The following is a 12204-nucleotide window of genomic DNA, read 5'->3' on the forward strand; positions in this document are numbered from 1 at the left end:
CATCATCGTTATTGCACTTCTATCTAAAATTAATTGAGTATTTTCACTGCCAGCTATTTGGTCGGACCCACCTCAAGTGGCCACTAGCGCTTCAAAAGCGCATGTCTAAAAGACAAAATGATTTACGTGTAAAAGGCTATTTAAATATCTATATATCACAATCGACAAGCGATTTGGGATAATAATAATTGATGGGTTTTACCCCTGTTCAGTGTCGCTTCCTCCGTTCTACTCATGGGTCTGCTGCTAATGGCATCTTCTTTTTTGTTGCCATTGCCTTTCCTAAGCCTGCCACTTGGTCCTTGACTGCAGCTGAGCTCCTCCAAAACGATTTCCATTCTTGGGCTATGGCTTTTTCTTTGATGCGGCTTGGATACTCTATTTTGTTAAACGCGTGGAGCTCCACCATCCTTTTGAGCAATTATATTGCCTAGATCTCCAACGTGCCTATTTGACTCGCTTCTTAACATGGCGTTTAGCTAGTTATGCTGCTGTGAATTTTCATCATAAACATATCGCAGGCTGCTCCTTGCTTCAATGTGGATCTTCCTCTTTCCTGCCGACATGGAGCTTCCTCTTTTATTCATTGTGGCTTCCATGCAAACCATGGGCATCTCTGTATGCTTCCAACGTGGACCATGTTTTTAACCTGTGGTTTGGTGCTGCAAGGTTCTCTGCTAACTTTTGTGCGTGAGACGCATCTTAACAAGTTACGGCTTCTTCAAATGCATTTTCTGCCTCCTTTCTGAATGTGTGGATGTCATGTACCTACTGATAGCCTTTTAATTACTTATTCTCTTATTTCATGGATGCATCTCCTTTTATGTGCATGATCTTCTTTTCATGCTGTTGGCATTTTTTAACTTTCCTTCCAGTGTTAGATGTCATTTTACAGATTTTGATTGCGAGCCACTTTTAAGATTTGTCTCTTATGATTGTTCGTGTTCTTCTAATTAAGGGTGATATCAATTTCTCACCCCTTCACGAGCCCAGTATATGCTCATGGAGTTTCTTGCTAGTTTTACTTGTTTTGGTGGACGGGCGCTGCCCAATATTTTGGACACTTTACACAAGGAAAGCAAAGTATGGAGGGAGTTTGCTGTGATCATAATACACAAGAGCCTTGATTCAACCACGTGGAAGAGGTAGTTTGTTATTCCCCCACTTAAGAGTATGCAACCGTTTTAGTCTTCCCGAGTTCTATCCACCCGTGTGCTACTTCTTGGCTTATTTGAATGTGTGGAGGTTTTCCTTTATTCTTCCTTCAAAATTGTGTGAACTTCTTTCTTATCATGGCACTAAACTTCATCAATCTTCCAACCGGATCCCCTTCGAATTCATGCATGACTGTGGCTTTGATTGTTATGCTCCTCCTTAAGCTGCATGTGGAGACTTCTTTGTTTGATACTCTGATTCTTTAAAAAATTGCCATAGCTTACCTTCTAATGTGATCCTCCATTTTTTAATGTTGTGAAATAGCTTCTTCATGACCTTCTAATGTGATCCTCCAATTTGATTGTTTAGAATTCATTTTATCACTTTTTGCCAACTATCAAATTTGTGCTAGGAGGTCCATCGACTGGCCTTAAAAACTGACCCAAACAACTGACCATGCCCTAAAAACTGTCACACTGAATCTTTGTTTCACATACTTGCATCCCACCAAATCTCATTTGATGAAGAATTCCCAGTCAAAAGATATCGACTGTCAAAGTTGCCTACTTAAAAACACCTGCAGATAAACATGTCAAGAAACTATAAATTTGGCTTTGAAAACTAGGCAAACTGGCAGCTGGGGAAATGAAAACTAGGGCATTGGTTCTCTTTCATGAGGACAATATGATTTTGTGATTTGTGCTCATGACGAATCACAAGTCGAATTTGGCAAGCATATGAAGTTGGCTACTCAGATTTTGCAAATTAAAACAATGGCAAGAAATTGATTTTTGCAAATGGAATTGACTTGGAAAAGTGTGCTAATGGATTCATCATGACTTACAAACTAACACACATGGAGTATTTTTAGAGGAAAATAGAAAGATACAATCCATTTGACTTGGCCTATCACGGATCAGGAGATATGACGTCCCGAAGAGGGGTTCCAATCAATCTGCACTTTAGGATACCAGTAAAAAGTTACAAATTGTGTTTTGAATTGCATTTGAAAACTTATCAAACAGATTCGTCAAGAGCTGAAAATTGAAACATAACATTTTTTTGATGTCTACAATGCAACACAAAAGGAATATTAACATTTTGGTCAACTGGTAAAAAGTTATCTCACGTCAAATAGCGCTTCCTAGAATTTTGAATATTTTGCAAATGTGTGAAAACGGTAACTGACCAACTTTGAGGGATTCAAAACCTAATCAAACGAACTTGAAATGACTCGAAATATAAAATATAGGTCCTTAGTTATGGACACTAGACAATATCAAAGTGGCAAATCACAAAACATTTCTGGGTGCAAGATATTCACTTGCAAACACAACCTCCTGTCATTGTTTGACACTTCGGGAAAAAATGCAAATTTGACAATTGCTTAAAACAAGACTTCACGAGATGACTCAGAATGATGATTTGACTTCATGGAATGCTTAGAAAAGTTGAATATAGGTTGTTAGAAACATTGAACACCTTTGGGGCCTTATAGGTACGGTCCTAGGTACATTCGCATTTACCGAGCTTTCATAGGCTTGACTTGATTCAAAATTCTTAATGGATGCTCAAAATGAGAAAGCAATTTTGAGCTCCAACACATACCATGAACCCAACACCTTGGATCATATCAAAACATCCCATCTAACATGTTCCAACTCCTTACACACTCTCAGCAACTCATCTCTTACACTTTCTCAATTTTGCCTCTTCTAGGCTTGTTCCAACTAGCCCTTGCCAGTCACTAATTTGTTGTTTTCTCAAAAAATTTCCCATAGAACTTCCTAAAATACTGGGTGATTAAAATACCCTTTTCCTCACTCTAAAATGTAATCCAAAACCAACTACACTTGTTTTGTAAAATATCACTCAAAACTGGCTATTTCAGTCTACCAACTAGGCCTAGTTTAAGGCCATTTACAAAGTAATTCACAATCCCTTGACTCTTGGTACTACCATGACCCAAAATAGTCTTAAAAAATGACTCAAATGCAAGGATTCTTCTATTTTTTTGGTCTCATGATCAACTTTACAATGGTTTTTACCAAACCCTCCTTTCTAGCCCCTTTACCCTAGGGCCTTTTTGAAATCTTACTTTGAATGTCTCTAGAACCCCAAAAGGGTTCAAACACCTTCAATTTGGTTATATTAGATGAATTCCAACATAAGATGCAACTCTTTCTTGGAGAAAACACTAAATCCACCTTTGGAGCAGTCACATACCCCCTTTTATGCACTCTTTCTCTCTCAACCCCATACCCTTGGGCATCAAAAACTCAACTCTAGGTTCTTCCCTGCACATGAATGATTAAAGAAAATATTTTACAATATTATTAACCCATTCCACAAGCCCTAGTAATCACATAAAGTAGAATGGGTCATATTCAGAAAATGACTCTCAAACCCCTCTTAAACTGTCACCTACAACAGATTTTAGGACAGTCAATATGAAAAATACAAAACAATTGATTAAACTTTAATACCAATGCTAAATGAAAGTTAAAAAATTTCCCTATTACTTCCAAAAAGAATCAAATCAAAAGGTACTATGAAAATGAAATTACAACAGTTACAAGTTTAGATTTTTGATCAAAATTTTAGGGAAAACTATGCATTCATTGCTCAAACTTCAAAACTCTTACATTACCAATCAATTTAGACCATCCAAACTTGTGTCCAACACATGGGAATGAGGTTTTAAACTTATTTATCCTCTCAAAACCAAATGAAACCTCGGTAACTACCCCTCTAACCACCTTTGTGCATTAATCACCTTATTTTGTTGTCAAATTGACACTTTTAGTTGTCAAATTGACAAGTTTTTTATCTTCCTTGCTACATGACTATCCATTACATTAATATGGTCATTTGAGACCTTATTAAACACACACAAAAAAAAGAACTCATATCTACCATTTGAACCCCTTACATGACTCCATTAAGCCCATTTTGGCTTATATTCTCAATGTTGGCAATTTTACAAAATATTGCACTTTTAGTGCCTTCTACAACTTTTAGAGGCTTTGATAGCCTTATTACATTATTCAACACCTTTATAGGTCGTTTCTATCAACCCCTAACCTAGGATCAATCCAAATCCATTCCTAGTGACCCTTAGGTACCTTGTAGGCTCAATAATGCCATTAAGGCTTACATTAAAGCTTTCATTACAATATGATCAATCTATGATCAAAACAAGATCACATGTCCATGATTAAACTCATTATAGGTTTTAATGACCTTAGAAGGCCATTTTTCTTCCAATCCACCTAAGGATCCATCAATGTCACAACTGCTCATCTTGCCTCTTGCTTGTGACCTTGGTGCTCCTGTGCCAGTGTTGGCAAACAATTGGAAAATTTGTGTTACAGAAAAAAAGTCTTCCAACCTAAGCTTCTCTTGAGACTTGTTTTATAGTTCTTAATTTCAAAATAGATATGACTTTTTCATTGTAACATATAGGCAAATATCTCATAATTTTACTCATGTTCATCATCATCGCTTAATGGTGTAGGGGCACCGAGGTCATTCTATAAAGATACATTCATTGAAGACACCAAATACTAAGGAGGAGATCTTGACAAAAAAGCCAATAAATAGGAATATTTTGAAGACTATTAATTTGAATGATTTCATTGTATCTTCATTGACTACAGCATTAAAATCTTGTAGGGATGAATTAATACTTTCATACAGTCATTTCATGGTTGTTTAAAGTGATCTTGAAGCATTAGAAGTTGCATTGTCTTGTTATTTACACTAACAATGCTGTAATAGTCCCAAAAAATTAACTATTTTGAGGGGTTTTATGATGATCTAATCCATTCTTTAGGTATTTTATTTTTTTTCCCTAGGTTATGAATCTATTATAACATTTCTCAAATGCTACTAGCCTATTTGAGTGCAGGAAGAAACATTTAAGGGGTGATCACTGTGACTAATAGTGGGAAAAGAGAGGAAAATGCAGCTACAAGTACACCACTAGAACATTTACATTAATGAGGATATTATTTTATGTTTGGATGAGTTAGTGCATGTCCTAAATATGGTGTTTATTCTTTGAATGAGTCTTAGAAGTGATTGGAAGTGGAAGAACCATAAAACCCTTGTTTTGCACCATTTAATGAGAGGGTTTGTTGGAAAGCATGCCTAGAAGAGTCAACTTGGCAAAAGAACTATGGAATCCTTAGTTTGGCATCAAAATACCATACTATAGAATGTTTGGAAGTCTGGAGCTATGTTTGAAGCACACTTGCTTTGTAAAAGTGGCCTAATTAGGCCTAATTCTGAGACAAATTGCCCTGTTCTATACAATCTTTACAAAGGAGTGATACAGATTGTTTTTAGATATGTTATACAAATTTGAAAAGGGTATCTGAAACAAGTGTTTATTTTCTCAGTGTTTTGGAAAGTTTGTGAGATATGTCCAAAAAACTTTGTTTGCTGACCTAATAGAGAAAGCAACCTACTCAAGGGGGGTAACTTGGTTTGTGCATGAACTTGAGTTTTGGGGTTATAAAACCTATTGAAACATGTCCATTTAAGTCTATATCTTATTGATGTATTTCATGTTGCATTGGCTTTTCCATATTTTGTGAATCCTCACCACATGATCCTACTTTGTCCTAGTAATTATACTTAAGATTTGATGTCTTTGACTTGGTCGATTTATCCTTGTAGCTTTTATTAGCTACTCACTTTGATCATCTAGTAGAAAATATTTATACCTTCTAAATGTCTTTTCCTCCATGAGCTTAACATCACATCTATGTATAACTCTTGTAGTGTTTGGAAGAAAATTCCTATATTCCTTTGAGGTTTTACTATACCAAACAAAGTACTCCATATCTATAGTTAGATCTTACTTAGTACATGTGTATCACTTGGAACATGAAAATATATCAAACTTCCAAATATATTGAAGCAACTAACATCTAGCTTCTTCCTTATGAAATCTTCCTTTAGTGTCATCTTCCCTAGCATCTTGTGTGGAGATTTTTTGTATGCGTATACTATTGTACTACATGTCTCTTCGCATAGGTAACAAGGCATGTCCTTGTCATGTAGGATATAACACTTTCTACCTTATATATAGAATGATTCTTTCTCTCAACAACTCCATTCTACTATATATTATAAGGAATATTTCAATCTCTTTTGATTCCTTCCCTGCTATTCCCTTTGTACTAGATCAAGAACAACCTCAAATCTAGTGTCAGTCATTAGAAAAGATTCTTTTGTAAACTTCCCCAAAAAATATCCTTTACATGCATCATAATGATCTGTGCTTATCTCTAGAATACATGTCACTATCTCTTGAAGAAATTTAAGTTATCCATGATGAATAAGGCCCATCCTCCTATTCCATATTTCTCTAAGGCAATGCTAATGGATCGCCATTATTTCATACAACTAGACACTTATCAAAGGGCCACACTATTTTTTCACCTTTTTAGACACCCTTTAACCACTTCTTAGAGATTCCAAAATATCAAACTTCAACTCTATTCTAGCACCAACTAACACCTACTTTGAGTCATAGACCTAATTGGCTATATTAGGCTGGGTTACAAAGGAAGTATGAGTACTACTAATCTATATATACCAACCATACAAAAATTTCACTACTACCAATTTGTACCATCCGTAATAAATTGAAACAATAGAGAGAAATGTAGAAATTCTAAGTTTTATTCAATGTTTTCTTCTCATAGTTCAAGTTGATCACATATAAGTATGGATATCTAGTATGGTTGGATAACTTTGTGAATCTTCTTTCTGTTGCACTTGGAATGAGGGTCTAAGTCACTCTACAACTCAAGATATTCCCATTTTACTAACTATTGTCCCCATTTTGTGCCATTACCTAGGGTTTCATCTATTTTCCCTCATATCTTGAGATTCTACCATGGGAAATTAACAACCCTTGGTGGAATTTGAGTTAGGACAATCTTTTTTATGTTCCTTTATGTTTTAGGTCAAAAGAATGAGGCTGCAGAGAAAAACTTGATGCCCTAGGCATGGAAGATCCATGTGCATGCTAGAAATTGGTAGCAACATCTTCCATGACTCGCTACAGAGAAGGTTTTGAGGCTTGAAAATTAGTTTTTGATCATCTTACATGATCCCCCTCATGTTGTGATTTCTGGTTTGAATTTTTGCTCAAGGGGTAGGGTACTTCCTTTGTTAATGGATGCCTAATTGCCTACATTGCTAAGTGAGCCTTAATAAACTTAGTTTATGTGTACTTCTCTTGAGATCCCAAGACTTTAGTATGTTTTATAAAACCAAAAAATGTATCCAAATCCATGATTCTTTTCTTTGGGTTGTGAGGAGATGTTTGCAATTTCTCATGTTCAAAGCTAGAAGCCTAGTCTTGAGTTTGTGAATCAACTAGCCAATGAAAGTTGCATAGTTTGAATCTAATGTTGGATTCATATTAGTTTGGACCTAAATAGATCTCTTCCATGCTTGGAAGTCACCCCTAGTCATTATTTGTATTTGTGGGGTTTTGTGTCAAATATGCCTATTGGCCAGTTTTTAGGCATAAAAATGAGCAATATAGGTGATTTTTCAAGGGAAAAAAGAATTTTATGTTTCTTAGAAGGATATAAATGTACTTAGGGACATTAGGTTAAGTTTTAGGCATTTAGGAGTTAAGATGTCAAAAATTGCAAAAAATTGCAAAAGTTGTCAAAGTAAAATTACAAAAATGCTGACAACTTTGTAGAATTTTGGGAATTTATAAATGGATGACCATTTGGAAATAAGTTATTTTACTATTTCCAAAACTTTTCTAAGTCATAAAATTGGAATCAAGTGAAAAACATAAAAAGTGCACTTTTTGTGCAAAGTTGCATTGTTGAAAGTTGTAAAAGTTGCACAAATTTGCAACTTAGTGGAAAAAGGGTTGTGGGATCGAACTGTCTACTCCATTAGCTTCTAGTAGCTGGGTAAACCCTATCTCCAAAATTTTCCTATCCCCTTCAATGCTCAAACATTCTTGGGCATGTCAAACTGGAACGTCCCTAAGGGTCACTAAATACCATAGGGTTGCAATCTTTGACGGGGCATATCTTGGAGCTTGTGTGAGGTATAGATGTAATTCTAGTTACTATAGGACCATGTTGTAGAGACCTATAATAACCTCTCTCACTTTTTGGAGATCACACTCCATTTTCATTTTAAGATGCCATTCGGGTGATGCTAAAACTTGTAGTGTTGGCCAGTACAAAGTTGCCAACTACCAAATCTCTCTCACCTTTCGTCGTGGGATTGAATTGTCTGCTCCGTTAGCTCTAGGTGGTTTAGTAAACCCTATCCCAAACCTTGTCCTATGCCCTTCAGTGCTTGAAAGTTCTTGGGCATGTGGAACCAGAACATCCCTAAGGGTCACTAAATACCATAGGGCTGCAATCTTTGACAGAGTATATCTCAGAGCTAATGTGAGGTATGGATGTGATTCTAGTTTCTACAGGACTATGTTGTGGAGACCTACGATAACCTCTCTCACTTTTTGGAGATCACACTCCATTTTCATTTTACGATGCCATCTCGGGTGATGCTAAAACTTGTAGTGTTGCCCAGTACAAATTTGCCAACTGCCAAATCTCTCTCACCTTTCATCGTGGGATCAAACTGTCTACTTTGTTAGCTCCAAGTGGCCAGGTAAATGCTATCCCCAACCTCATCCTTTCCCCTTTAGTCCTCAAACGTTCTTAAGCATGCAGAATCAAAAAGTCCCTAAGGGTCACTAAATGCCATAGGGTAGCGATCTTTGATAGGGCATATCTCGGAGCTTGTACGAGGTATGGATGCAATTCTAGTTCCTATAGGACCATGTTGTGGAAGCCTACAATAACCTATCTCACTTTTTGGAGACTACACTCTTTTTTTATTTTATGGTGCCATCTCAAGTGATGCTAAAACTTGCAGTGTTGGCCAGTACAAAGTTGCCAACTGCCAAATCTATCTCACCTTTCATTGTGGGATCGAACTGTCTACTTTTTTAGCTCTAGGTGGTCGGGTAAACTATATCCACAACCTTGTCCTATCCCCTTCAGTGATTGAACATTCTCGGGCACATCAAACTGAAACGTCCCTAAGGGTCACTAAATGCCATAGGGTTGTGATCTTTGACAGGGCATATCTCGAAGCTCATGTGAGGTATGGATGTGATTCTAGTTCCTAGAAGACCATGTTACAGAAACCTACAATAACCTCTCTCACCTTTTGGAGATCACACTCAATTTTCATTTTACGATGCCATCTTGGCTGATGCTAAAACTTGTAGTGTTGGCTTGTACAAAGTTGCCAACTGCCAAATCTCTCTCACTTTTTATTGTGGGATTGAACTATCCCTAAGGGTCACTAAATGCCAAAGGGCTGAGATCTTTGATGGGGCATATCTCAAAGCTCATGCAAGGTATGGATGTGATTCTAGTTCCTACAAGACCATGTTGCAAAGACCTACAATAGCCTCTCTCACTTTTTTGACATCATACTCTATTTTTGTTTTACGATGCCATCTCGGGTGATGTTGAAACTTGTATTGTTGGCTAGTACAAAGTAGCCAACTGCCAAATCTCTCTCACCTTTCATCGTGGGATCAAACTATCTACTACAATAAATTTGCGTGGTTGGGTAAACCCTATCCCCAACCTTGTTCTATCTCCTTCAACGCTCGAACATTCTCAAGCATGCTAAACTAAAATGTCCCTAAGGGTCACTAAATGCCATAGGGCTGGGATTTTTGATAGGGTATATCTTAGAGCTCATGCAAGGTATGGATGTGATTCCAATTCCTACAGGATAGTGTTGCGGAGAACTCCAATAGAGTCTCTCACTTTTTGGAGATCACACTCCATTTGTTTTTTATGATGCCATATCAGGTGATGCTGAAACTTGTAGTGTTGGCCAGTACAAAGTTGACAACTACCAAATCTCTCTCACCTTTCATTGTGGAATCGAACTGTCTACATTGTTAGCTCTGGGTGGCTAAGTAAATCCTATCCCCAACCTTTTCCTATCCCCTTTAGTGTTCAAATGATCTCAGGCATGCCGAACTATAACGTGCCTAAGGGTCACTAAATACCATAGGGTTGTGATCTTTGACGGGGCATATCTTAGAGCTCGTGTGAGGTATGGATGCGATTCCAATTCCTATAGGACCATGTTGTAGATACCTACAATAAACTCTCTCTCTTTTTGGAAATCACACTCTATTTTCATTTTACAATGCCATCTCGACTGATGCTGAACCTTGTAGTGTTGGCCAGTACAATGTTGCCAACTGCCAAATCTCTCTCACCTTTTGTCATGGGATCAAACTATCTACTTTTTTAGCTCTATGAGTTCTATTAAAACTTATCGACAAACTCTTCCTATCCCCTTTAGCACTCGAATTTTCTTGGACACATCGAACTAGAACATCCCTAAGGGTCACTAAATGCCATAGGGCTGCAATCTTTGATGGAGCATATCTCAAAGCTCATGTGAGGTATGGATGTGATTCTAGTTCCTATAGGACCATGTTATCGAGACCTACATTAACCTCTCTCACTTTTTGAAGATCACTGTCCATTTTCATTTTACGATGCCATCTTGGGTGATGTTGAAACTTGTAGTATTGGCTAGTACAAAGTTGCCAACTACAAAATTTCTCTCACCTTTCATCATGGGATCAAACTATCTACACTGTTAGCTCTGTGTGGTCGGGTAAACCCTATCCTCAACCTCATCCTATCCTCTTCAGTGCTTGAACAATCTCAAGCACATTGAACTGGAACATCCCTAAGGGTCACTAAATGCCATACGGCTATGATCTTTGATAGGGCATATCTCGGAGCTCGTGTGAGGTATGGATGTGATTCTAGTTCCTACAAGACTATGTTGTGGAGACATGCAATAAGCTCTCTTTCTTTTTAGAGATCAAACTTGATTTTCATTTTATGATGCCATCTCGGGTGATGCTAAAACTTGCAGTGTTGGCTAGTGCAAAGTTGCCAGCAGCCAAATCTCTCTTAACTTTTTTTGTGGGATTGAACTATCTACTTTGTTAGCTCTGAGTGGCCATGTAAACCCTATCCCCAACCTTGTCCTATCTCCTCCAGCACTCAAACTTTCTCAAGCATGCCGAACTGGAACGTCAATAAGGGTTACTAAATGCCATAGATATGCAATCTTTGATAGGGCATATCTCAGAGCTCGTGTGAGGTATCGATGTGATTCTAGTTCCTACAAGACTATGTTGCAGAGACCTACAATAACCTTTCTCACTTTTTGTTTATCACACTCTATTTTCATTTTATGATGCCATCTCAGGTGATGCTAAAACTTTTAGTGTTGGCCAGTACAAAGTTGCCAATTGCCAAATCTCTCTCACCTTTCATTGTGGGATTGAACTATCTACTTTGTTAGCTACAGGTGGTTGGGTAAATGTGGCTAAATCAATTTGGTTGAGTAAACATGCCAAATCTCTCTCAGCTTTCGTATGTCTTTCTTGATGTGTTCCTAGATTCTAAATATTAATTTAAACTCAGTTGATGTGGCTATAATGATATGTAGGCAATACTTTACAAAGTGTTTAATGGTTATCTGATTTCAACTTATTATATGATATAGCTGACCTATATGAATATAAGGGTCCTATTACTGGTATTGCCATTGTAGGTAATGAAGATCTACCATAAGACAAGGAGCTACAAGACCTCCCTCAACCACCAGTACAAGAAATTGGATGCATTCTAGACAAGAGGATAGCCAAACACACCAAGAGGTCTACTTTCTATGAATACCTAGTAAAATGGAAACACCATTTATTAGAGGATTCTACTTGGTTGACACTTAAAAACATTAAGAAGACTACTTTCAATTTAGAAGAACTCCTAACTAACGAGACTTAAGTTATTTGGTCTTAGGGAGTATGGTTTTAGTTGTGTGATTGTATCTGTGGTGATTCTTACAAACTAAGTTGATTTTTTGAAGATCCTTTGTGTTATTGTGATATTTTAAATTGGTCTGAGATAGTTTAGTTTTGGTTTAAAG

This window comes from Cupressus sempervirens, chromosome 9 (assembly GCF_028749045.1).
Source record: "Cupressus sempervirens isolate cs-2001-9-10 chromosome 9, ASM2874904v1, whole genome shotgun sequence".
In the NCBI taxonomy this organism is placed as follows: Eukaryota; Viridiplantae; Streptophyta; class Pinopsida; order Cupressales; family Cupressaceae; genus Cupressus; species Cupressus sempervirens.